This window comes from Danio aesculapii, chromosome 9, assembly GCF_903798145.1.
Source record: "Danio aesculapii chromosome 9, fDanAes4.1, whole genome shotgun sequence".
Taxonomy (NCBI): domain Eukaryota; kingdom Metazoa; phylum Chordata; class Actinopteri; order Cypriniformes; family Danionidae; genus Danio; species Danio aesculapii.
This window is the reverse complement of record NC_079443.1, coordinates 20,419,333-20,442,035: the sequence shown is the minus strand read 5'-3', so window position 1 is coordinate 20,442,035 and position 22,703 is coordinate 20,419,333. Positions and strand designations below refer to the sequence as shown.

General features: G+C 41.5%; 1 long non-coding RNA gene and 23 other non-coding genes across 24 annotated transcripts; all 24 read right to left on the bottom strand.

Annotated features, from left to right (window-relative positions):
- Positions 1–509: 509 nt before the first annotated feature.
- Positions 510–581, bottom strand: trnaq-uug (transfer RNA glutamine (anticodon UUG)). Its single transcript has one exon. It is a non-coding gene; the product is annotated as a tRNA-Gln (tRNA).
- Positions 582–1,312: 731 nt separating this feature from the next.
- trnaq-uug (transfer RNA glutamine (anticodon UUG)) lies at positions 1,313–1,384 on the bottom strand. Its single transcript has one exon. It is a non-coding gene; the product is annotated as a tRNA-Gln (tRNA).
- Positions 1,385–1,611: 227 nt separating this feature from the next.
- On the bottom strand, positions 1,612–1,683 carry trnap-ugg (transfer RNA proline (anticodon UGG)). Its single transcript has one exon. It is a non-coding gene; the product is annotated as a tRNA-Pro (tRNA).
- Positions 1,684–2,244: 561 nt separating this feature from the next.
- trnaq-uug (transfer RNA glutamine (anticodon UUG)) lies at positions 2,245–2,316 on the bottom strand. Its single transcript has one exon. It is a non-coding gene; the product is annotated as a tRNA-Gln (tRNA).
- A 1,038-nt stretch (positions 2,317–3,354) lies between these two features.
- Positions 3,355–3,426, bottom strand: trnaq-uug (transfer RNA glutamine (anticodon UUG)). The gene has a single exon. It is a non-coding gene; the product is annotated as a tRNA-Gln (tRNA).
- Positions 3,427–3,523: 97 nt separating this feature from the next.
- Positions 3,524–3,595, bottom strand: trnap-ugg (transfer RNA proline (anticodon UGG)). The gene has a single exon. It is a non-coding gene; the product is annotated as a tRNA-Pro (tRNA).
- Positions 3,596–4,156: 561 nt separating this feature from the next.
- On the bottom strand, positions 4,157–4,228 carry trnaq-uug (transfer RNA glutamine (anticodon UUG)). Its single transcript has one exon. It is a non-coding gene; the product is annotated as a tRNA-Gln (tRNA).
- Positions 4,229–4,325: 97 nt separating this feature from the next.
- trnap-agg (transfer RNA proline (anticodon AGG)) lies at positions 4,326–4,397 on the bottom strand. The gene has a single exon. It is a non-coding gene; the product is annotated as a tRNA-Pro (tRNA).
- A 2,823-nt stretch (positions 4,398–7,220) lies between these two features.
- Positions 7,221–7,292, bottom strand: trnaq-uug (transfer RNA glutamine (anticodon UUG)). The gene has a single exon. It is a non-coding gene; the product is annotated as a tRNA-Gln (tRNA).
- Positions 7,293–7,389: 97 nt separating this feature from the next.
- trnap-agg (transfer RNA proline (anticodon AGG)) lies at positions 7,390–7,461 on the bottom strand. Its single transcript has one exon. It is a non-coding gene; the product is annotated as a tRNA-Pro (tRNA).
- A 562-nt stretch (positions 7,462–8,023) lies between these two features.
- trnaq-uug (transfer RNA glutamine (anticodon UUG)) lies at positions 8,024–8,095 on the bottom strand. The gene has a single exon. It is a non-coding gene; the product is annotated as a tRNA-Gln (tRNA).
- Positions 8,096–8,322: 227 nt separating this feature from the next.
- Positions 8,323–8,394, bottom strand: trnap-ugg (transfer RNA proline (anticodon UGG)). The gene has a single exon. It is a non-coding gene; the product is annotated as a tRNA-Pro (tRNA).
- Positions 8,395–8,954: 560 nt separating this feature from the next.
- trnaq-uug (transfer RNA glutamine (anticodon UUG)) lies at positions 8,955–9,026 on the bottom strand. The gene has a single exon. It is a non-coding gene; the product is annotated as a tRNA-Gln (tRNA).
- A 785-nt stretch (positions 9,027–9,811) lies between these two features.
- trnaq-uug (transfer RNA glutamine (anticodon UUG)) lies at positions 9,812–9,883 on the bottom strand. The gene has a single exon. It is a non-coding gene; the product is annotated as a tRNA-Gln (tRNA).
- Positions 9,884–9,980: 97 nt separating this feature from the next.
- Positions 9,981–10,052, bottom strand: trnap-agg (transfer RNA proline (anticodon AGG)). The gene has a single exon. It is a non-coding gene; the product is annotated as a tRNA-Pro (tRNA).
- A 2,497-nt stretch (positions 10,053–12,549) lies between these two features.
- On the bottom strand, positions 12,550–12,621 carry trnaq-uug (transfer RNA glutamine (anticodon UUG)). The gene has a single exon. It is a non-coding gene; the product is annotated as a tRNA-Gln (tRNA).
- Positions 12,622–13,659: 1,038 nt separating this feature from the next.
- On the bottom strand, positions 13,660–13,731 carry trnaq-uug (transfer RNA glutamine (anticodon UUG)). The gene has a single exon. It is a non-coding gene; the product is annotated as a tRNA-Gln (tRNA).
- A 74-nt stretch (positions 13,732–13,805) lies between these two features.
- Positions 13,806–19,928, bottom strand: LOC130234854 (uncharacterized). The gene is made up of 2 exons (XR_008838339.1): positions 19,295–19,928; positions 13,806–16,089 (listed from the first exon to the last, which is right to left on the bottom strand). It is a non-coding gene; the product is annotated as an uncharacterized LOC130234854 (long non-coding RNA).
- Positions 19,929–20,027: 99 nt separating this feature from the next.
- trnap-ugg (transfer RNA proline (anticodon UGG)) lies at positions 20,028–20,099 on the bottom strand. Its single transcript has one exon. It is a non-coding gene; the product is annotated as a tRNA-Pro (tRNA).
- Positions 20,100–20,659: 560 nt separating this feature from the next.
- trnaq-uug (transfer RNA glutamine (anticodon UUG)) lies at positions 20,660–20,731 on the bottom strand. The gene has a single exon. It is a non-coding gene; the product is annotated as a tRNA-Gln (tRNA).
- Positions 20,732–20,828: 97 nt separating this feature from the next.
- trnap-ugg (transfer RNA proline (anticodon UGG)) lies at positions 20,829–20,900 on the bottom strand. Its single transcript has one exon. It is a non-coding gene; the product is annotated as a tRNA-Pro (tRNA).
- Positions 20,901–21,112: 212 nt separating this feature from the next.
- Positions 21,113–21,184, bottom strand: trnar-ucg (transfer RNA arginine (anticodon UCG)). Its single transcript has one exon. It is a non-coding gene; the product is annotated as a tRNA-Arg (tRNA).
- A 1,038-nt stretch (positions 21,185–22,222) lies between these two features.
- trnaq-uug (transfer RNA glutamine (anticodon UUG)) lies at positions 22,223–22,294 on the bottom strand. The gene has a single exon. It is a non-coding gene; the product is annotated as a tRNA-Gln (tRNA).
- Positions 22,295–22,391: 97 nt separating this feature from the next.
- trnar-acg (transfer RNA arginine (anticodon ACG)) lies at positions 22,392–22,463 on the bottom strand. The gene has a single exon. It is a non-coding gene; the product is annotated as a tRNA-Arg (tRNA).
- Positions 22,464–22,703: the final 240 nt, after the last annotated feature.

Here is a 22,703-nt window from a genome sequence, read left to right as displayed (position 1 = left end):
TCTCTGAAAAAGGCCTCTGTGTAAACCTCGACGCCCTCATAAAACATGCGACAACTGTACGGGCTCACCCGGAATTTCAACATGAGCGAGAATCATTCTCCTAGAACAGCAAGCCACTGTGCAAAGAAAGGTTTTTCGTGGCGATACTATCTGCTGACAAACTGGAATTCTTCGAAAGAAGTTTTTATGAAAGCCATATTGCCGCCCTGTAAAACACAAGAGAACTTAAAGGGCTCATCCAGGATTTGAATCCGGGACCTCTCACACCCAAAGCGAAAACTCAAACCCTTAGACCAACGAGCCACTAAAACTTGAAGTTTTCACATGGCGTCAGAAGCAGCGCATGGTCATAAATCTTTATGTAACAATTTAGTCAGAACATACCTTCAGAATCGCAGCCCTAGACCAACAAGGTGAGTCACTCGTTTGCTTATAAATTTTGTTGTTGTTGTCCAGCTGCTTCAGTGAAGTAAATTGATCTCACCCGTTTCACAGATTTAAGCAGGAAGAGGTTCCACCGAGATTTGAACTCGGATCACTGGATTCAAAGTCCAGAATGCTAACCATTACACCATGGAACCAAGACGCTTACAAACGGCTATCTAATGCTCGGAAACTGGCGTTGAAACAGGCCTCTGTGAAAGTCAAGCTGTCCCTCAAAACAAAAAACAACCGTAAGGGCTCGTCCGGGCGCTGAACCCAGGACCTCTCGCACCCTAAGCGAGAATCATACCCCTAGACCAACGAGCCAATGGAATTCAAGAAATTTACATGGCAACACTATCTGCTGACAAACCGGCATTCTCTGAAAAAGGCCTCTGTGTAAACCTCGACGCCCTCATAAAACATGCGACAACTGTACGGGCTCACCCGGAATTTCAACATGAGCGAGAATCATTCTCCTAGAACAGCAAGCCACTGTGCAAAGAAAGGTTTTTCGTGGCGATACTATCTGCTGACAAACTGGAATTCTTCGAAAGAAGTTTTTATGAAAGCCATATTGCCGCCCTGTAAAACACAAGAGAACTTAAAGGGCTCATCCAGGATTTGAATCCGGGACCTCTCACACCCAAAGCGAAAACTCAAACCCTTAGACCAACCAGCCACTAAAACTTGAAGTTTTCACATGGCGTCAGAAGCAGCGCATGGTCATAAATCTTTATGTAACAATTTAGTCAGAACATACCTTCAGAATCGCAGCCCTAGACCAACAAGGTGAGTCACTCGTTTGCTTATAAATTTTTGTTGTTGTTGTCCAGCTGCTTCAGTGAAGTAAATTGATCTCACCCGTTTCACAGATTTAAGCAGGAAGAGGTTCCACCGAGATTTGAACTCGGATCACTGGATTCAAAGTCCAGAATGCTAACCATTACACCATGGAACCAAGACGCTTGCAATAGGCTATCTAATGCTCGGAAACTGGCGTTGAAACAGGCCTCTGTGAAAGTCAAGCTGATTTGAACTCGGATCACTGGATTCAAAGTCCAGAGTGCTAACCATTACACCATGGAACCAAGACACTCATTAGAGGCTATCTAATGCTTGGAAACTGGCGTTGAAACAGGCCTCTGTGAAAGTCAAGCTGTCCCTCAAAACAAAAAATGACCGCAAGGGCTCGTCCGGGATTTGAACACGGGACCTCTCGCACCCAAAGCGAGAATCATACCCCTAGACCAACGAGCCAATGAAAATCAGCAACTTTACATGGCAACACTATCTGCTGACAAACCGGCATTCTCTGAAAAAGGCCTCTGTGTAAACCTCGACGCCCTCATAAAACATGCGACAACTGTACGGGCTCACCCGGAATTTGAACATGAGCGAGAATCATTCTCCTAGAACAGCAAGCCATTGTGCAAGGAAGGTTTTTCGTGGCGATACTATCTGCTGACAAACTGGAATTCTTCGAAAGAACTTTTTATGAAAGCCATAATGCCACCCTGTAAAACACAAGACAACTTAAAGGGCTCATCCAGGATTTGAATCCGGGACCTCTCACACCCAAAGCGAAAACTCAAAACCTTAGACCAACGAGCCACTAAAACTTAAAGTTTTCACATGGCGTCAGACGCAGCGCATGGTCATAAATCTTTATGTAACAATTGAGTGAGAAGATGCCTTCAGAATCGCAGCCCTAGTCCAACAAGGTGAGTCACTCGTTTGCTTATAAATTTTTGTTGTTGTTGTCCAGCTGCTTCAGTGAAGTAAATTGATCTCACCCGTTTCACAGACTTAAGAAGGAAGAGGTTCCACCGAGATTTGAACTCGGATCACTGGATTCAAAGTCCAGAGTGCTAACCATTACATCATGGAACCAAGACGCTTACAAACGGCTATCTAATGCTCGGAAACTGGCGTTGAAACAGGCCTCTGTGAAAGTCAAGCTGTCCCTCAAAACAAAAAACAACCGTAAGGGCTCGTCCGGGCGCTGAACCCAGGACCTCTCGCACCCTAAGCGAGAATCATACCCCTAGACCAACGAGCCAATGGAATTCAAGAAATTTACATGGCAACACTATCTGCTGACAAACCGGAATTCTCTGAAAAAGGCCTCTGTATAAACCTCGACGTCCTCATAAAACATGCGACAACTGTATGGGCTCAACCAGAATTTGAACATGAGCGAGAATCAATCTCCTAGAACAGCAAGCCACTGTGCAAGGAAGGTTTTTCGTGGCGATACTATCTGCTGACAAACTGGAATTCTTTAAATGAAGTTTTTATGAAAGCCATAATGCCGCACTGTAAAACACAAGACAACTTAAAGGGCTCATCCAGGATTTGAATCCGGGACCTCTCACACCCAAAGCGAAAACTCAAACCCTTAGACCAACGAGCCACTAAAACTTGAAGTTTTCACATGGCTTCAGAAGCAGCGCATGGTCATAAATCATTATGTAACAATTGAGTCAGAACATACCTTCAAAATCGCAGCCCTAGACCAACAAGGTGAGTCACTCGTTTGCTTTTAAATTTTTGTTGTTGTTGTCCAGCTGCTTCAGTGAACTAAATTGATCTCACCCGTTTCACAGATTTAAGCTGCATGGCAAAATCACACATAACATTGAGTAAGTCATTGGTGGAGGAGGATAGTGATAGCATCAAATAGCTATCTAAGCGTAGAGTATCAGAACCACTCACTGATTGGTGTGATTGAAAACGGTCTCATTCTCTTCCCTGATTTGAAGCTGCAAGGAGAGAAGGAAGAAGTTCCACCGAGATTTGAATTCGGAGCACTGGATTCCAAGACCAACAAAGTGAGTCACTCGTTTGCTTATAAATTTTTGTTGTTGTTGTCCAGCTGCTTCAGTGAAGTAAATTGATCTCACCCGTTACACAAATTTAAGAAGGAAGAGGTTCCACCAAGATTTGAACTCGGATCACTGGATTCAAAGTCCAGAGTGCTAACCATTACACCATGGAACCCAGACACTCATTAGAGGCTATCTAATGCTCGGAAACTGGCGTTGAAACAGGCCTCTGTGAAAGTCAAGCTGTCCCTCAAAACAAAAGACAACCGCAAGGGCTCGTCCGGGATTTGAACCCGGGACCTCTCGCACCCAAAGCGAGAATCATACCCCTAGACCAACAAGCCAATGAAAATCAGCAACTTTACATGGCAACACTATCTGCTGACAAACCGGCATTCTCTGAAAAAAGCCTCTGTGTAAACCTCGACGCCCTCATAAAACATGCGACAACTGTACGGGCTCACCCGGAATTTGAACATGAGCGAGAATCATTCTCCTAGAACAGCAAGCCATTGTGCAAGGAAGGTTTTTCGTGGCGATACTATCTGCTGACAAACTGGAATTCTTCGAAAGAAGTTTTTATGAAAGCCATATTGCCGCCCTGTAAAACACAAGACAACTTAAAGGGCTCATCCAGGATTTGAATCCAGGACCTCTCACACCCAAAGCGAAAACTCAAAACCTTAGACCAACGAGCCACTAAAACTTAAAGTTTTCACATGGCGTCAGACGCAGCGCATGGTCATACATCTTTATGTAACAATTGAGTGAGAAGATGCCTTCAGAATCGCAGCCCTAGTCCAACAAGGTGAGTCACTCGTTTGCTTATAAATTTTTGTTGTTGTTGTCCAGCTGCTTCAGTGAAGTAAATTGATCTCAACCGTTTCACAGATTTAAGAAGGAAGAGGTTCCACCAAGATTTGAACTCGGATCACTGGATTCAAAGTCCAGAGTGCTAACCGTTACACCATGGAACCAAGACACTCATTAGAGGCTATCTAATGCTCGGAAACTGGCGTTGAAACAGGCCTCTGTGAAAGTCAAGCTGTCCCTCAAAACAAAAAACGACCGCAAGGGCTCGTCCGGGATTTGAACCCGGGACCTCTCGCACCCTAAGCGAGAATCATACCCCTAGAGCAACGAGCCAATGAAAATCAGGAGCTTTACATGGCAACACTATCTGCACATATGATACAATCCTGTCAAAGTTTGAAATAGAACCCATGATACACTCTTTACATATACATTCCATTCATATATGATACACTCTTTACATGTGTAATCCATATATGATACTCTTTACATGTAAGTTCCATACATATGCACGCATGATACAGTCTTTACATATACATTTTTATACATGAACATCATGAGACAAGCCATACACATACACACATGATACAGTCTTTACATATACATTCCATACAAAGGCACACATGATACAATCTTTACATATACATTTCATACATCAACACATATGATATACTCCATATGTATGCACACGATACACTCTTTACATATACATACATGATACAGTCTTTACATATACATTCCATTCAAATATGATACACTTCATACATACATGAAACAATCTTTACATGGAAGTTCCATACATATGCACACATGATACAGTCTTTACATATACATTCCATACATGATACAATCTTTACATATACATACGATACACTCTTTACATATACATACATACATGATACAGTATTTACATATACATTTTTATACATCAACACATTTGATACAAGCCATACACATACTTTCCATACACACATGATACCGTCTTTTCCATACATAGGCACACATGATACACTCTATATATGATACAATCCTGTCTGGAATAGAACCCGGGTCCCTGGCATGACAGGTGAGTTACTTACCTCTGCGCTACTGGAAGGTGATGATACACATGCACACGATACACTCTGTACATATACACACACGATACAGTCTTTACATATACTGTACATATGATACAATCTTTACATATACGATACACTCCATACATAAGCACACATGATAAACTCTTTACATATATTCTGTACATATGCACACATGATATAGTCTTTACATATACATTTCATACATCAACACATATGATACACTCTATATGATACAATCCTGTCAAAGTCTGGAATAGAACCCATGCACACATGATACACTCTTTACATATACACACATGATACAGTCTTTACGTATACATTTCATACATATACACTCTTTACATATACTTTCCACACATGATACAATCTTTGTATATACATTCCATTCATATATGATACACTCTTTACACAGGTGAGTTATTTACCACTGAGCTACTGGAAGGTGATGATACACTCTCTACATATACATTCTATACATACACGCATGATACAGTCTTTAGATATACATTCCATACATAATATACTCTTTACATGTAAATTATGCACACAATATACTTCATATATACACATACACTCTTTACATGTGTATTCCATTCATGATACTCTTTACATGTAAGTCCATACATATGCACCCAGAATACACGATACACTCTTTACATGTGTATTCCACACATGTTACAATCCTGTACATACATACTGCGCTACTGGAACGTCATGATACACTCTCTACATATACATTCCATACATACACACACGATACACTCTCTACATATACATTCCATACATATATTCTGTACATATGCACATATGATATAGTCTTTACATAGACATTTCATACATATACAATCCATTCATATATGATACACTCCATACATATGTACACATGATACTCTTTACATGCAAGTTCTATACATATGCACAAATGATACAGTCTTTACATATACATTTCATACATCAACACATATGTAACACTCCGTACATATGCACCAATGATACAATCCTGTCAAAGTTTGGAATAGAACCCATGCACACATGAAACACTCTTTGCATATACACACGATACAGTCTTTACGTGTACAATGTACACTCCATTCATATATGATACAGTCCATACATATGCACACATGATACTCTTTACATGCAAATTCCATACATATGCACACATGACACAGTCTTTACATATACATCAACACATGATACACTCCAACGAATATCACGAACTTTACATGGCAACACTATCTGCTGACTAACCGGCATTCTCTGAAAAAGGCCTCTGTATAAACCTCGACGTCCTCATAAAACATGCGACAACTGTATGGGCTCAACCAGAATTTGAACATGAGCGAGAATCAATCTCCTAGAACAGCAAGCCACTGTGCAAGGAAGGTTTTTCGTGGCGATACTATCTGCTGACAAACTGGAATTCTTTAAATGAAGTTTTTATGAAAGCCATAATGCCGCCCTGTAAAACACAAGAGAACTTAAAGGGCTCATCCAGGATTTGAATCCGGGACCTCTCACACCCAAAGCGAAAACTCAAACCCTTAGACCAACGAGCCACTAAAACTTGAAGTTTTCACATGGCTTCAGAAGCAGCGCATGGTCATAAATCATTATGTGATAATTGAGTCAGAACATACCTTCAAAATCGCAGCCCTAGACCAACAAGGTGAGTCACTCGTTTGCTTTTAAATTTTTGTTGTTGTTGTCCAGCTGCTTCAGTGAACTAAATTGATCTCACCCGTTTCACAGATTTAAGCTGCATGGCAAAATCACACATAACATTGAGTAAGTCATTGGTGGAGGAGGATAGTGATAGCATCAAATAGCTATCTAAGCGTAGAGTATCAGAACCACTCACTGATTGGTGTGATTGAAAACGGTCTCATTCTCTTCCCTGATTTGAAGCTGCAAGGAGAGAAGAAAGATGTTCCACCGAGATTTGAATTCGGAGCACTGGATTCCAAGACCAACAAAGTGAGTCACTCGTTTGCTTATAAATTTTTGTTGTTGTTGTCCAGCTGCTTCAGTGAAGTAAATTGATCTCACCCGTTACACAAATTTAAGAGGGAAGAGGTTCCACCAAGATTTGAACTCGGATCACTGGATTCAAAGTCCAGAGTGCTAACCATTACACCATGGAACCCAGACACTCATTAGAGGCTATCTAATGCTCGGAAACTGGCGTTGAAACAGGCCTCTGTGAAAGTCAAGCTGTCCCTCAAAACAAAAAACAACCACAAGGGCTCGTCCGGGATTTGAACCCGGGACCTCTCGCACCCTAAGCGAGAATCATACCCCTAGACCAACGAGCCAATGAAAATCAGGAACTTTGCATGGCAACACTATCTGCTGACAAACCGGCATTCTCTGAAAAAGGCCTCTGTGTAAACCTCGACGCCCTCATAAAACATGCGACAACTGTACGGGCTCACCCGGAATTTCAACATGAGCGAGAATCATTCTCCTAGAACAGCAAGCCACTGTGCAAAGAAAGGTTTTTCGTGGCGATACTATCTGCTGACAAACTGGAATTCTTCGAAAGAAGTTTTTATGAAAGCCATATTGCCGCCCTGTAAAACACAAGAGAACTTAAAGGGCTCATCCAGGATTTGAATCCGGGACCTCTCACACCCAAAGCGAAAACTCAAACCCTTAGACCAACCAGCCACTAAAACTTGAAGTTTTCACATGGCGTCAGAAGCAGCGCATGGTCATAAATCTTTATGTAACAATTTAGTCAGAACATACCTTCAGAATCGCAGCCCTAGACCAACAAGGTGAGTCACTCGTTTGCTTATAAATTTTTGTTGTTGTTGTCCAGCTGCTTCAGTGAAGTAAATTGATCTCACCCGTTTCACAGATTTAAGCAGGAAGAGGTTCCACCGAGATTTGAACTGGGATCACTGGATTCAAAGTCCAGAATGCTAACCATTACACCATGGAACCAAGACGCTTGCAATAGGCTATCTAATGCTCGGAAACTGGCGTTGAAACAGGCCTCTGTGAAAGTCAAGCTGATTTGAACTCGGATCACTGGATTCAAAGTCCAGAGTGCTAACCATTACACCATGGAACCAAGACACTCATTAGAGGCTATCTAATGCTTGGAAACTGGCGTTGAAACAGGCCTCTGTGAAAGTCAAGCTGTCCCTCAAAACAAAAAATGACCGCAAGGGCTCGTCCGGGATTTGAACACGGGACCTCTCGCACCCAAAGCGAGAATCATACCCCTAGACCAACGAGCCAATGAAAATCAGCAACTTTACATGGCAACACTATCTGCTGACAAACCGGCATTCTCTGAAAAAGGCCTCTGTGTAAACCTCGACGCCCTCATAAAACATGCGACAACTGTACGGGCTCACCCGGAATTTGAACATGAGCGAGAATCATTCTCCTAGAACAGCAAGCCATTGTGCAAGGAAGGTTTTTCGTGGCGATACTATCTGCTGACAAACTGGAATTCTTCGAAAGAACTTTTTATGAAAGCCATAATGCCACCCTGTAAAACACAAGACAACTTAAAGGGCTCATCCAGGATTTGAATCCGGGACCTCTCACACCCAAAGCGAAAACTCAAAACCTTAGACCAACGAGCCACTAAAACTTAAAGTTTTCACATGGCGTCAGACGCAGCGCATGGTCATAAATCTTTATGTAACAATTGAGTGAGAAGATGCCTTCAGAATCGCAGCCCTAGTCCAACAAGGTGAGTCACTCGTTTGCTTATAAATTTTTGTTGTTGTTGTCCAGCTGCTTCAGTGAAGTAATTGATCTCACCCGTTTCACAGACTTAAGAAGGAAGAGGTTCCACCGAGATTTGAACTCGGATCACTGGATTCAAAGTCCAGAGTGCTAACCATTACATCATGGAACCAAGACGCTTACAAACGGCTATCTAATGCTCGGAAACTGGCGTTGAAACAGGCCTCTGTGAAAGTCAAGCTGTCCCTCAAAACAAAAAACAACCGTAAGGGCTCGTCCGGGCGCTGAACCCAGGACCTCTCGCACCCTAAGCGAGAATCATACCCCTAGACCAACGAGCCAATGGAATTCAAGAAATTTACATGGCAACACTATCTGCTGACAAACCGGAATTCTCTGAAAAAGGCCTCTGTATAAACCTCGACGTCCTCATAAAACATGCGACAACTGTATGGGCTCAACCAGAATTTGAACATGAGCGAGAATCAATCTCCTAGAACAGCAAGCCACTGTGCAACGAAGGTTTTTCGTGGCGATACTATCTGCTGACAAACTGGAATTCTTTAAATGAAGTTTTTATGAAAGCCATAATGCCGCACTGTAAAACACAAGACAACTTAAAGGGCTCATCCAGGATTTGAATCCGGGACCTCTCACACCCAAAGCGAAAACTCAAACCCTTAGACCAACGAGCCACTAAAACTTGAAGTTTTCACATGGCGTCAGAAGCAGCGCATGGTCATAAGTCTTTATGTAACAAGTGAGTCAGAACATACCTTCAAAATCGCAGCCCTAGACCAACAAGGTGAGTCACTCGTTTGTTTTTAAATTTTTGTTGTTGTTGTCCAGCTGCTTCAGTGAAGTAAATTGATCTCACCCGTTTCACAGACTTAAGAAGGAAGAGGTTCCACCGAGATTTAAATTGATCTCAACCGTTTCACAGATTTAAGAAGGAAGAGGTTCCACCAAGATTTGAACTCGGATCACTGGATTCAAAGTCCAGAGTGCTAACCGTTACACCATGGAACCAAGACACTCATTAGAGGCTATCTAATGCTCGGAAACTGGCGTTGAAACAGGCCTCTGTGAAAGTCAAGCTGTCCCTCAAAACAAAAAACGACCGCAAGGGCTCGTCCGGGATTTGAACCCGGGACCTCTCGCACCCTAAGCGAGAATCATACCCCTAGAGCAACGAGCCAATGAAAATCAGGAGCTTTACATGGCAACACTATCTGCACATATGATACAATCCTGTCAAAGTTTGAAATAGAACCCATGATACACTCTTTACATATACATTCCATTCATATATGATACACTCTTTACATGTGTAATCCATATATGATACTCTTTACATGTAAGTTCCATACATATGCACGCATGATACAGTCTTTACATATACATTTTTATACATGAACATCATGAGACAAGCCATACACATACACACATGATACAGTCTTTACATATACATTCCATACAAAGGCACACATGATACAATCTTTACATATACATTTCATACATCAACACATATGATATACTCCATATGTATGCACACGATACACTCTTTACATATACATACATGATACAGTCTTTACATATACATTCCATTCAAATATGATACACTTCATACATACATGAAACAATCTTTACATGGAAGTTCCATACATATGCACACATGATACAGTCTTTACATATACATTCCATACATGATACAATCTTTACATATACATACGATACACTCTTTACATATACATACATACATGATACAGTATTTACATATACATTTTTATACATCAACACATTTGATACAAGCCATACACACATGATACCATCTTTTCCATACATAGGCACACATGATACACTCTATATATGATACAATCCTGTCTGGAATAGAACCCGGGTCCCTGGCATGACAGGTGAGTTACTTACCTCTGCGCTACTGGAAGGTGATGATACACATGCACACGATACACTCTGTACATATACACACACGATACAGTCTTTACATATACTGTACATATGATACAATCTTTACATATACGATACACTCATACATAAGCACACATGATAAACTCTTTACATATATTCTGTACATATGCACACATGATATAGTCTTTACATATACATTCATACATCAACACATATGATACACTCTATATGATACAATCCTGTCAAAGTCTGGAATAGAACCCATGCACACATGATACACTCTTTACATATACACACATGATACAGTCTTTACGTATACATTTCATACATATACACTCTTTACATATACTTTCCACACATGATACAATCTTTGTATATACATTCCATTCATATATGATACACTCTTTACACAGGTGAGTTATTTACCACTGAGCTACTGGAAGGTGATGATACACTCTCTACATATACATTCTATACATACACGCATGATACAGTCTTTAGGTATACATTCCATACATAATATACTCTTTACATGTAAATTATGCACACAATATACTTCATATATACACATACACTCTTTACATGTGTGTTCCATTCATGATACTCTTTACATGTAAGTCCATACATATGCACCCAGAATACACGATACACTCTTTACATGTGTATTCCACACATGTTACAATCCTGTACATACATACTGCGCTACTGGAACGTCATGATACACTCTCTACATATACATTCCATACATACACACACGATACACTCTCTACATATACATTCCATACATATATTCTGTACATATGCACATATGATATAGTCTTTACATAGACATTTCATACATATACAATCCATTCATATATGATACACTCCATACATATGTACACATGATACTCTTTACATGCAAGTTCTATACATATGCACAAATGATACAGTCTTTACATATACATTTCATACATCAACACATATGTAACACTCCGTACATATGCACCAATGATACAATCCTGTCAAAGTTTGGAATAGAACCCATGCACACATGAAACACTCTTTGCATATACACACGATACAGTCTTTACGTGTACAATGTACACTCCATTCATATATGATACAGTCCATACATATGCACACATGATACTCTTTACATGCAAATTCCATACATATGCACACATGACACAGTCTTTACATATACATCAACACATGATACACTCCAACGAATATCACGAACTTTACATGGCAACACTATCTGCTGACTAACAGGCATTCTCTGAAAAAGGCCTCTGTGTAAACCTCGACGCCCTCATAAATCATGCGACAACTGTATGGGCTCAACCAGAATTTGAACATGAGCGAGAATCATTCTCCTAGAACAGCAAGCCACTGTGCAAGGAAGGTTTTTCGTGGCGATACTATCTGCTGACAAACTGGAGTTCTTCAAATGAAGTTTTTATGAAAGCCATAATGCCGCCCTGTAAAACACAAGAGAACTTAAAGGGCTCATCCAGGATTTGAATCCGGGACCTCTCACACCCAAAGCGAAAACTCAAACCCTTAGACCAACGAGCCACTAAAACTTGAAGTTTTCACATGGCGTCAGAAGCAGCGCATGGTCATAAGTCTTATGTAACAAGTGAGTCAGAACATACCTTCAAAATCGCAGCCCTAGACCAACAAGGTGAGTCACTCGTTTGCTTTTAAATTTTTGTTGTTGTTGTCCAGCTGCTTCAGTGAAGTAAATTGATCTCACCCGTTTCACAGACTTAAGAAGGAAGAGGTTCCACCGAGATTTGAACTCGGATCACTGGATTCAAAGTCCAGAGTGCTAACCATTACACCATGGAACCAAGACGCTTACAAACGGCTATCTAATGCTCGGAAACTGGCGTTGAAAACAGGCCTCTGTGAAAGTCAAGCTGTCCCTCAAAACAAAAAACAACCGTAAGGGCTCGTCCGGGCGCTGAACCCAGGACCTCTCGCACCCTAAGCGAGAATCATACCCCTAGACCAACGAGCCAATGAAATTCAAGAAATTTACATGGCAACACTATCTGCTGACAAACCGGAATTCTCTGAAAAAGGCCTCTGTATAAACCTCGACGTCCTCATAAAACATGCGACAACTGTATGGGCTCAACCAGAATTTGAACATGAGCGAGAATCAATCTCCTAGAACAGCAAGCCACTGTGCAAGGAAGGTTTTTCGTGGCGATACTATCTGCTGACAAACTGGAATTCTTTAAATGAAGTTTTTATGAAAGCCATAATGCCGCACTGTAAACACAAGACAACTTAAAGGGCTCATCCAGGATTTGAATCCGGGACCTCTCACACCCAAAGCGAAAACTCAAACCCTTAGACCAACGAGCCACTAAAACTTGAAGTTTTCACATGGCTTCAGAAGCAGCGCATGGTCATAAATCATTATGTAACAATTGAGTCAGAACATACCTTCAAAATCGCAGCCCTAGACCAACAAGGTGAGTCACTCGTTTGCTTTTAAATTTTTGTTGTTGTTGTCCAGCTGCTTCAGTGAACTAATTTGATCTCACCCGTTTCACAGATTTAAGCTGCATGGCAAAATCACACATAACATTGAGTAAGTCATTGGTGGAGGAGGATAGTGATAGCATCAAATAGCTATCTAAGCGTAGAGTATCAGAACCACTCACTGATTGGTGTGATTGAAAACGGTCTCATTCTCTTCACTGATTTGAAGCTGCAAGGAGAGAAGGAAGATGTTCCACCGAGATTTGAATTCGGAGCACTGGATTCCAAGACCAACAAGGTGAGTCACTCGTTTGCTTATAAATTTTTGTTGTTGTTGTCCAGCTGCTTCAGTGAAGTAAATTGATCTCACCCGTTTCACAGACTTAAGAAGGAAGAGGTTCCACCGAGATTTGAACTCGGATCACTGGATTCAAAGTCCAGAGTGCTAACCATTACACCATGGAACCAAGACGCTGTAGGAAATAGATTTTCCCCTCCCCACGTTCAGGATTCGCTTGAAAGTAGACGCAGAGAACTTAGCTTTATCAAGTAATCGAATTTAATAAAAGAGAATCAGATCAACAATGTCTGAGCTCAGGAATACAAAACAGCCACAATGTAAAAGGCACACCGGGCAGTCCAGTATTGCCGTTCAGTAATATCACAGTTGGTTTTGTTTTGCTGCCTCCTCCCCTTTTCTTTGTAGCCTCCAATCCATTGTTCGCCTGCCCATCATCAGATTTCATCTCAGCCAGTCAGAAGCAGCCAGCAGCCTGCACACACAGAGAACTTCCCTTCCCCTCCCCTAATACATTTTTGCTTTCGTTTCTCTAGAAAAACCTCTTGTCATACTTCTGTGGAAAAAACCCCACCCTGAAAACGAAACTTAAGCAATAGGCACAATCATTTCAATATTTCAAGCAATGAGCATTTCATTAGTAAAAAGCAAAACTTCTTTAAGAGAAGGATACATTTTCAATACATTTTTAAAAATATAATCCCATTTAAAAATATAATCCCTCAATTCCCTCTCTTGATCTCGTAAGAGATCACACCACTTTAATAAACACTTAAAAAATCTCAGAATTCTTGGTCCAATATGTCCAGATGAGCTTGGGTCGAAAACCTCTGTGAGGAAAGACACCCAAGCGGCCCCCTAGTTAGCTTATGGGCAGCCACCACATGTTCACCTGACACATCATATCAGACTACTAGAAAGACAAGTACTTAAAACGTAATAATAAAAAAATAACATTCCCTACAAACCAGTGTGCTCAGGCTGGACTGGGCCGAAAACCCCTGTGGGGAAAGGCACCCAGTCGATCCCCTAATTGACGTTTGGGCAACCACAACATGTCAGCTGAGTCAATCACACTGAAATTATCTAGACTACAAACATTTCAGTAATCAAAATTTAAATCTTAACACATTTTCAAACAGCAAATTTCTCAAACATCAATATCTAAAAAACACATAACTTGTGATGAATCAGCATCTGCAAAGAAGCACAGTTATTGGGAGAAAAAAAAAAAAAAAACAAAAACAAACAACATTTATAAGTCATATTCCTCCTCTACTTCCTCCATCACGTCATCCCCCTCCCCAACTATGCTGGTATCCTCTAAACAACTTAAGTCGATTTTGGATGCTGTCTGTTTTGGCTAGAGGACTATTTTTTAACAGATTTTTTGTGAACCCTGGGGCTGTCTTCCAATTTACATCATGCCAGGTGTGACACCAGGGACCATTCGGGGTTCTCTCAGTTGAGACCCATAAACACCCATAAACATCATATCCCCTCCATGTCAATTGATCCCTCCCGCAATCTATTACTTGACAGAGATCAAACTGCCACATCCCATCCTTTCCCTCTTCCCTTTCTAAGGTAATACGCACCCCTGTTCCCCCCCCTTCTTTTACACTACGTTTTTTCTTTGTTGTCCCTCTGACTTTCATATGACAGATTACCCATAGGATTATCACCAACATTGCTCCCCAGGCCACCACCATCTTGTTTATATTCATTTTGTTAGGAGAATTATCTGAATGTGGCCCTCTTTAAATACTTTCTCAATGATTTCTTTTACTTTGATGTAGTCTAGTTTGTCTAATCCACACCCTAATTTTGGTATAGCCAATATTTTGTTTTGATCCTTCTTACACTGGTAACACAATTTTATCAGACTAGCCTCGAGATGCTCGTAGGTGGGTAGGTCCCTACACCACCATTTGGTCACCAAATGGTAAATTTGTCGTGGACCGTGTGTAGTTTTGATACAATCCCCTGGTTGGGCGACTGAAGTGTTCAATTCTTCTACACCGTATTTGTCTCTAATTTGTTTAGCTACCCCAGCCCCCAGTGCATAATCAGCACTTATACAATGTGCAATGGGAATGTGTTCTGGCGTCTGGAGCAAGTCTCCAGTTCGTTGCAAGATTTTAAAAACAGGGGTTGCGCTTAGCTGTGTTCTGGGGGCTGGGGCTGTTTCTATTTGTCCGCTTCTTTCCCCGCCTTCTCCCTCTCTTTCTGGCTCCTCAGGCTCCTCAGTGTCTCCTTCTCCTTCTCCCTCTCTTTGACCTCTCCTGAGGTCAACTCTGACATCCGCCAAAGTCCTATTTGGAGAAGGACAGAACATACAAGCAGACAAATGATACCATGTTGTGCCTTTACCTGCTAATTGCACACAATGGGATGTCCTAGCCGTGACTCGTAACGGTTCAGACCACCTGGGACTAGACCATTTTCGTTTGTGTTGTTTCAATCTCACCCACAGCGTTGTGTTTTCTGCAGGCCTGGCTGTCTCACTCTCTGTTGGCCAATTTTTCTGCGGAGAGAACATGTTAATCACAGCACATACCTTGCCCTGAGATTGGGTGTATGTTGTGTACAGGTGGCCTGGCCCCCTCCGCCCCTGGCTCTGTCAGCACTGGTAGTTGCAGATTTTCTTTCTTTTTCTTCCCTTTTTCCTTTTCTGCCTCTATTTGCATTTTTAGTAGCTGTGTTTTCAGCTTTTCTACCTCAGTTTCCTCTTTCCCTTGTCTCTCTACTGCCTTGTCTACATGGTGGATGAAATGGCGAGTCCACACTTCCCCTTCTCCCCCCTGCATGTCTGGACTATTTTCTATAGCAGCTACAGCACTTGCAGGAACACCCTTAATCACCGCCTGTCTGAAAAATTCTTTACATATTTCAGAGGAGTCTGGATTTTCTCCTGTCCTATCTTCCCATTCAGCCTCACACCTGTGCAGGTATGCTGATGCAGATTCTCCAGTCATTAGTTTGAACTTTATGCTTTGATAAGTCAATTTTGGGGTGGGATAGATTCGCCTCATGGCGCTTCCCACTTCAGTGCTGAACCTGTTTAAAGGTTCGTCATTTTCTTCTGTGGTTGTGTTGGCTTCCCTTTCTATCAGCTCTACCTGTGTTCTAGTTAATATACTTCCCCATAATGCTCTAACATCTCCTAGTGCTAGGTCTGTCCCATGGGTCAAAGTCAACAGTTTAGTGAACCACCTTTGACCTCCTTTAGTGATTTCTGGTAATTTACTTAATACAGCATTCATGTCTGAGTGTCCCCAGGGCTTATATTCCTTCCTTCCTGTAGCTGCCCTGATTAGTGGCATCATTAATTTGGGGGTGCTGTGTAAATCTTTCATAAACAAAGGTAATTGCTGCTCTCTATTTTCCCTATTTTCCTCTGTGTGAACCCATCTTTCAGTTCTGTCTGATACGCTACCTATCTCGTGGCCTTGTGCTCTGTGTTCTCTTTGTAATGCAACCCCACTTCCCCAGTCTACATCCAATTGATACCCTGATACCACTATCTTGTCTCTGTCCTCGTTTTGCCCTTCTCCTCCCCTTATTTGACTTCCTACTCTACCTCCAGTTGCCCCCAATGATGTTGCCCCTTCAGATCTTACACTTCCCTCCTCTTCGTCGAGGCTTCTCTTTAGCTCTTCCTCCATCTCTGCTACCCTCGACATTGTCTGGTTTACACTGTCTCTTGCATGTTGTATGTTTGCTGTAAACTGCTTTGCTATTTCCTTCTTCACTGCCTCTTCTATTTCTATTTTAGTCTGAATTTCCCTTAGGGCCTTTGTCATTTGTCTCTTTTTTCTATCTTCCTCTGTCTCTTCAACCTCTATGGCACCCTGCTTAATTGTGAATTTGTAATCTTTGTTAGCTTGTTTGGTGGTAGTTTCTATTTCTCCCCCTTTTACCATCATTACTGGCATTTGCATAGGGGCTGAGGGGGTTTTTGGTTTTTCTCCTGCGCTACTATAGGGTGGCGGTCTCTCTGGTAGATCCCTCTGTTCTGCCCAAGCAGCACTTTTTACTCTGGTAACCATGGCTGCAGCTACCCTGCTCCATTGTCTCAGTCTACCTTCTGCTTTTTCTACTTCTCTGTTTGCTGCTGGCTTTTTCCACACCCCAGCTTTGTCCCTATTCTGTCTAGCCTGCATCAACTCAGTATCTGCCCTTTTTTCTTCTGCCAAAAGTATTTGCAGCAACTTTCCCTGATTTTTGGTTGTCTCTGTCCAGCTATTTAGACCTGAGAGATATGTCCACTGACTTTTCAATGTCTTATTTAATTCTTTCCTGTCTTTTGGTTCGGTGTGATGCAATATCTGATTACAGATACCATCCCACGTCTCTTTGTATGTTGTCATTTTAACAATGGTTTTGTCTCTCTATTGGGGTCACACACCTTACAATCTTCCCTATGTCCTAATAATCTACACACCCACCACCTAGGAGTATTTTTCACCTTTCTTGGTTTGTAAAAGATCTTCAACATCTAATTATGATTCCTTTCATTCACTCAATGTTTTATTCACACACTCTCAGTCCCTATAGACATAGGGCTCATCAATCACACTCTCCTCTCTGAGCTCCCAGAATGCTGCGCCCGTTCCTACCGGGTCACACTTAAGTGACGGTCCAGAGAAGGTGCGCAGCACTCTGACCTCCCAAATACGGAGTTATATTCACTCATTCACATACAAACATTCAGGAATCCGCACACAATTGACACTTTTTAAGACACCTTTAATTGTTACCTTTACTTTCTGTTTCTGTTTCACGAGTGAGTTTTTAATAACCACGCCGGGTAAACTCAATTCTCAACCATGCCAGGACAACAGTACGAGTTTTTATAAATTTGATTAACCTCACCGGGTCAACTCAGTTAATGTCAATTAATTTGAGTTTTTATAAATTTGATTAACCTCACCGGGTCAACTCAGTTATGTCAATTAGTTTGAGTTTTTATAAATTTGATTAACCTCACCGGGTCAACTCACTTAATGTCAATTAATTTGAGTTTTTATAAATTTTATTAACCTCACCGGGTCAACTCAGTTATGTCAATTAGTTTGAGTTTTTATAAATTTGATTAACCTCACCGGGTCAACTCACTTAATGTCAATTAGTTTGAGTTTTTATAAATTTGATTAACCTCACCGGGTCAACTCAGTTATGTCAATTAGTTTGAGTTTTTATAAATTTGATTAACCTCACCGGGTCAACTCACTTAATGTCAATTAATTTGAGTTTTTATAAATTTTATTAACCTCACCGGGTCAACTCAGTTATGTCAATTAGTTTGAGTTTTTATAAATTTGATTAACCTCACCGGGTCAACTCAGTTATGTCAATTAGTTTGAGTTTTTATAAATTTGATTAACCTCACCGGGTCAACTCACTTAATGTCAATTAGTTTGAGTTTTTATAAATTTGATTAACCTCACCGGGTCAACTCAGTTATGTCAATTAGTTTGAGTTTTTATAAATTTGATTAACCTCACCGGGTCAACTCACTTAATGTCAATTAGTTTGAGTTTTTATAAATTTGATTAACCTCACCGGGTCAACTCACTTAATGTCAATTAGTTTGGCCGTTATTTATTACATTCCTGATCTGATTGACTCATTCACAGAAACATGTATGTTGGTATTCAATCCCCAATCAACCTTAAATTTGGTAATTCCAATCTTGCAGTACTTTTATTAAAAAGGTGACTGCTTACCTTATTAGAAGCTCTGCGCAGAGAGGTTGATTTGGGATCGTCCTCCAACTCGACGAAGCGTCTGAGCGAATCCGGGTGCCCCCTCCAAATTGTAGGAAATAGATTTTCCCCTCCCCACGTTCAGGATTCGCTTGAAAGTAGACGCAGAGAACTTAGCTTTATCAAGTAATCGAATTTAATAAAAGAGAATCAGATCAACAATGTCTGAGCTCAGGAATACAAAACAGCCACAATGTAAAAGGCACACCGGGCAGTCCAGTATTGCCGTTCAGTAATATCACAGTTGGTTTTGTTTTGCTGCCTCCTCCCCTTTTCTTTGTAGCCTCCAATCCATTGTTCGCCTGCCCATCATCAGATTTCATCTCAGCCAGTCAGAAGCAGCCAGCAGCCTGCACACACAGAGAACTTCCCTTCCCCTCCCCTAATACATTTTTGCTTTCGTTTCTCTAGAAAAACCTCTTGTCATACTTCTGTGGAAAAAACCCCACCCTGAAAACGAAACTTAAGCAATAGGCACAATCATTTCAATATTTCAAGCAATGAGCATTTCATTAGTAAAAAGCAAAACTTCTTTAAGAGAAGGATACATTTTCAATACATTTTTAAAAATATAATCCCATTTAAAAATATAATCCCTCAACGCTTACAAAGGGTTATCTAATGCTCGGAAACTGGCGTTGAAACAGGCCTTTGTGAAAGTCAAGCTGTCCCTCAAAACAAAAGACAACCGCAAGGGCTCGTCCGGGATTTGAACCCGGGACCTCTCGCACCCAAAGCGAGAATCATACCCCTAGACCAACGAGCCAATGAAAATCAGCAACTTTACATGGCAACACTATCTGCTGACAAACCGGCATTCTCTGAAAAGGCCTCTGTGTAAACCTCGACGCCCTCATAAAACATGCGACAACTGTACGGGCTCACCCGGAATTTGAACATGAGCGAGAATCATTCTCCTAGAACAGCAAGCCATTGTGCAAGGAAGGTTTTTCGTGGCGATACTATCTGCTGACAAACTGGAATTCTTCGAAAGAAGTTTTTATGAAAGCCATATTGCCGCCCTGTAAAACACAAGACAACTTAAAGGGCTCATCCAGGATTTGAATCCAGGACCTCTCACACCCAAAGCGAAAACTCAAAACCTTAGACCAACGAGCCACTAAAACTTAAAGTTTTCACATGGCGTCAGACGCAGCGCATGGTCATACATCTTTATGTAACAATTGAGTGAGAAGATGCCTTCAGAATCGCAGCCCTAGTCCAACAAGGTGAGTCACTCGTTTGCTTATAAATTTTTGTTGTTGTTGTCCAGCTGCTTCAGTAAAGTAAATTGATCTCAACCGTTTCACAGATTTAAGAAGGAAGAGGTTCCACCAAGATTTGAACTCGGATCACTGGATTCAAAGTCCAGAGTGCTAACCATTACACCATGGAACCAAGACACTCATTAGAGGCTATCTAATGCTCGGAAACTGGCGTTGAAACAGGCCTCTGTGAAAGTCAAGCTGTCCCTCAAAACAAAAAACGACCGCAAGGGCTCGTCCGGGATTTGAACCCTGGACCTCTCGCACCCAAAGCGAGAATCATACCCCTAGACCAACGGGCCAATTAAAATCAGCAACTTTACATGGCAACACTATCTGCTGACAAACCGGTCATAAATCTTTATGTAACAATTGAGTGAGAAGATGCCTTCAGAATCGCAGCCCTAGTCCAACAAGGTGAGTCACTCGTTTGCTTATAAATTTTTGTTGTTGTTGTCCAGCTGCTTCAGTGAAGTAAATTGATCTCACCCGTTTCACAGACTTAAGAAGGAAGAGGTTCCATCGAGATTTGAACTCGGATCACTGGATTCGAAGTCCAGAGTGCTAACCATTACACCATGGAACCAAGACACTTACAAACGGCTATCTAATGCTCGGAAACTGGCGTTGAAACAGGCCTCTGTGAAAGTCAAGCTGTCCCTCAAAACAAAAAACAACCGTAAGGGCTCGTCCGGGCGCTGAACCCAGGACCTCTCGCACCCTAAGCGAGAATCATACCCCTAGACCAACGAGCCAATGAAATTCAAGAAATTTACATGGCAACACTATCTGCTGACAAACCGGAATTCTCTGAAAAAGGCCTCTGTATAAACCTCGACGTCCTCATAAAACATGCGACAACTGTATGGGCTCAACCAGAATTTGAACATGAGCGAGAATCAATCTCCTAGAACAGCAAGCCACTGTGCAAGGAAGGTTTTTCGTGGCGATACTATCTGCTGACAAACTGGAATTCTTTAAATGAAGTTTTTATGAAAGCCATAATGCCGCACTGTAAAACACAAGACAACTTAAAGGGCTCATCCAGGATTTGAATCCGGGACCTCTCACACCCAAAGCGAAAACTCAAACCCTTAGACCAACGAGCCACTAAAACTTGAAGTTTTCACATGGCTTCAGAAGCAGCGCATGGTCATAAATCATTATGTAACAATTGAGTCAGAACATACCTTCAAAATCGCAGCCCTAGACCAACAAGGTGAGTCACTCGTTTGCTTTTAAATTTTTGTTGTTGTTGTCCAGCTGCTTCAGTGAACTAAATTGATCTCACCCGTTTCACAGATTTAAGCTGCATGGCAAAATCACACATAACATTGAGTAAGTCATTGGTGGAGGAGGATAGTGATAGCATCAAATAGCTATCTAAGCGTAGAGTATCAGAACCACTCACTGATTGGTGTGATTGAAAACGGTCTCATTCTCTTCCCTGATTTGAAGCTGCAAGGAGAGAAGGAAGATGTTCCACCGAGATTTGAATTCGGAGCACTGGATTCCAAGACCAACAAAGTGAGTCACTCGTTTGCTTATAAATTTTTGTTGTTGTTGTCCAGCTGCTTCAGTGAAGTAAATTGATCTCACCCGTTACACAAATTTAAGAAGGAAGAGGTTCCACCAAGATTTGAACTCGGATCACTGGATTCAAAGTCCAGAGTGCTAACCATTACACCATGGAACCCAGACACTTATTAGAGGCTATCTAATGCTCGGAAACTGGCGTTGAAACAGGCCTCTGTGAAAGTCAAGCTGTCCCTCAAAACAAAAAACAACCACAAGGGCTCGTCCGGGATTTGAACCCGGGACCTCTCGCACCGTAAGCGAGAATCATACTCCTAGACCAACAAGCCAATGAAAATCAGGAACTTTGCATGGCAACACTATCTGCTGACAAACTGGCATTCTCTGAAAAAGGCCTCTGTGTAAACCTCGACGCCCTCATAAAACATGCGACAACTGTACGGGCTCACCCGGAATTTCAACATGAGCGAGAATCATTCTCCTAGAACAGCAAGCCACTGTGCAAAGAAAGGTTTTTCGTGGCGATACTATCTGCTGACAAACTGGAATTCTTCGAAAGAAGTTTTTAT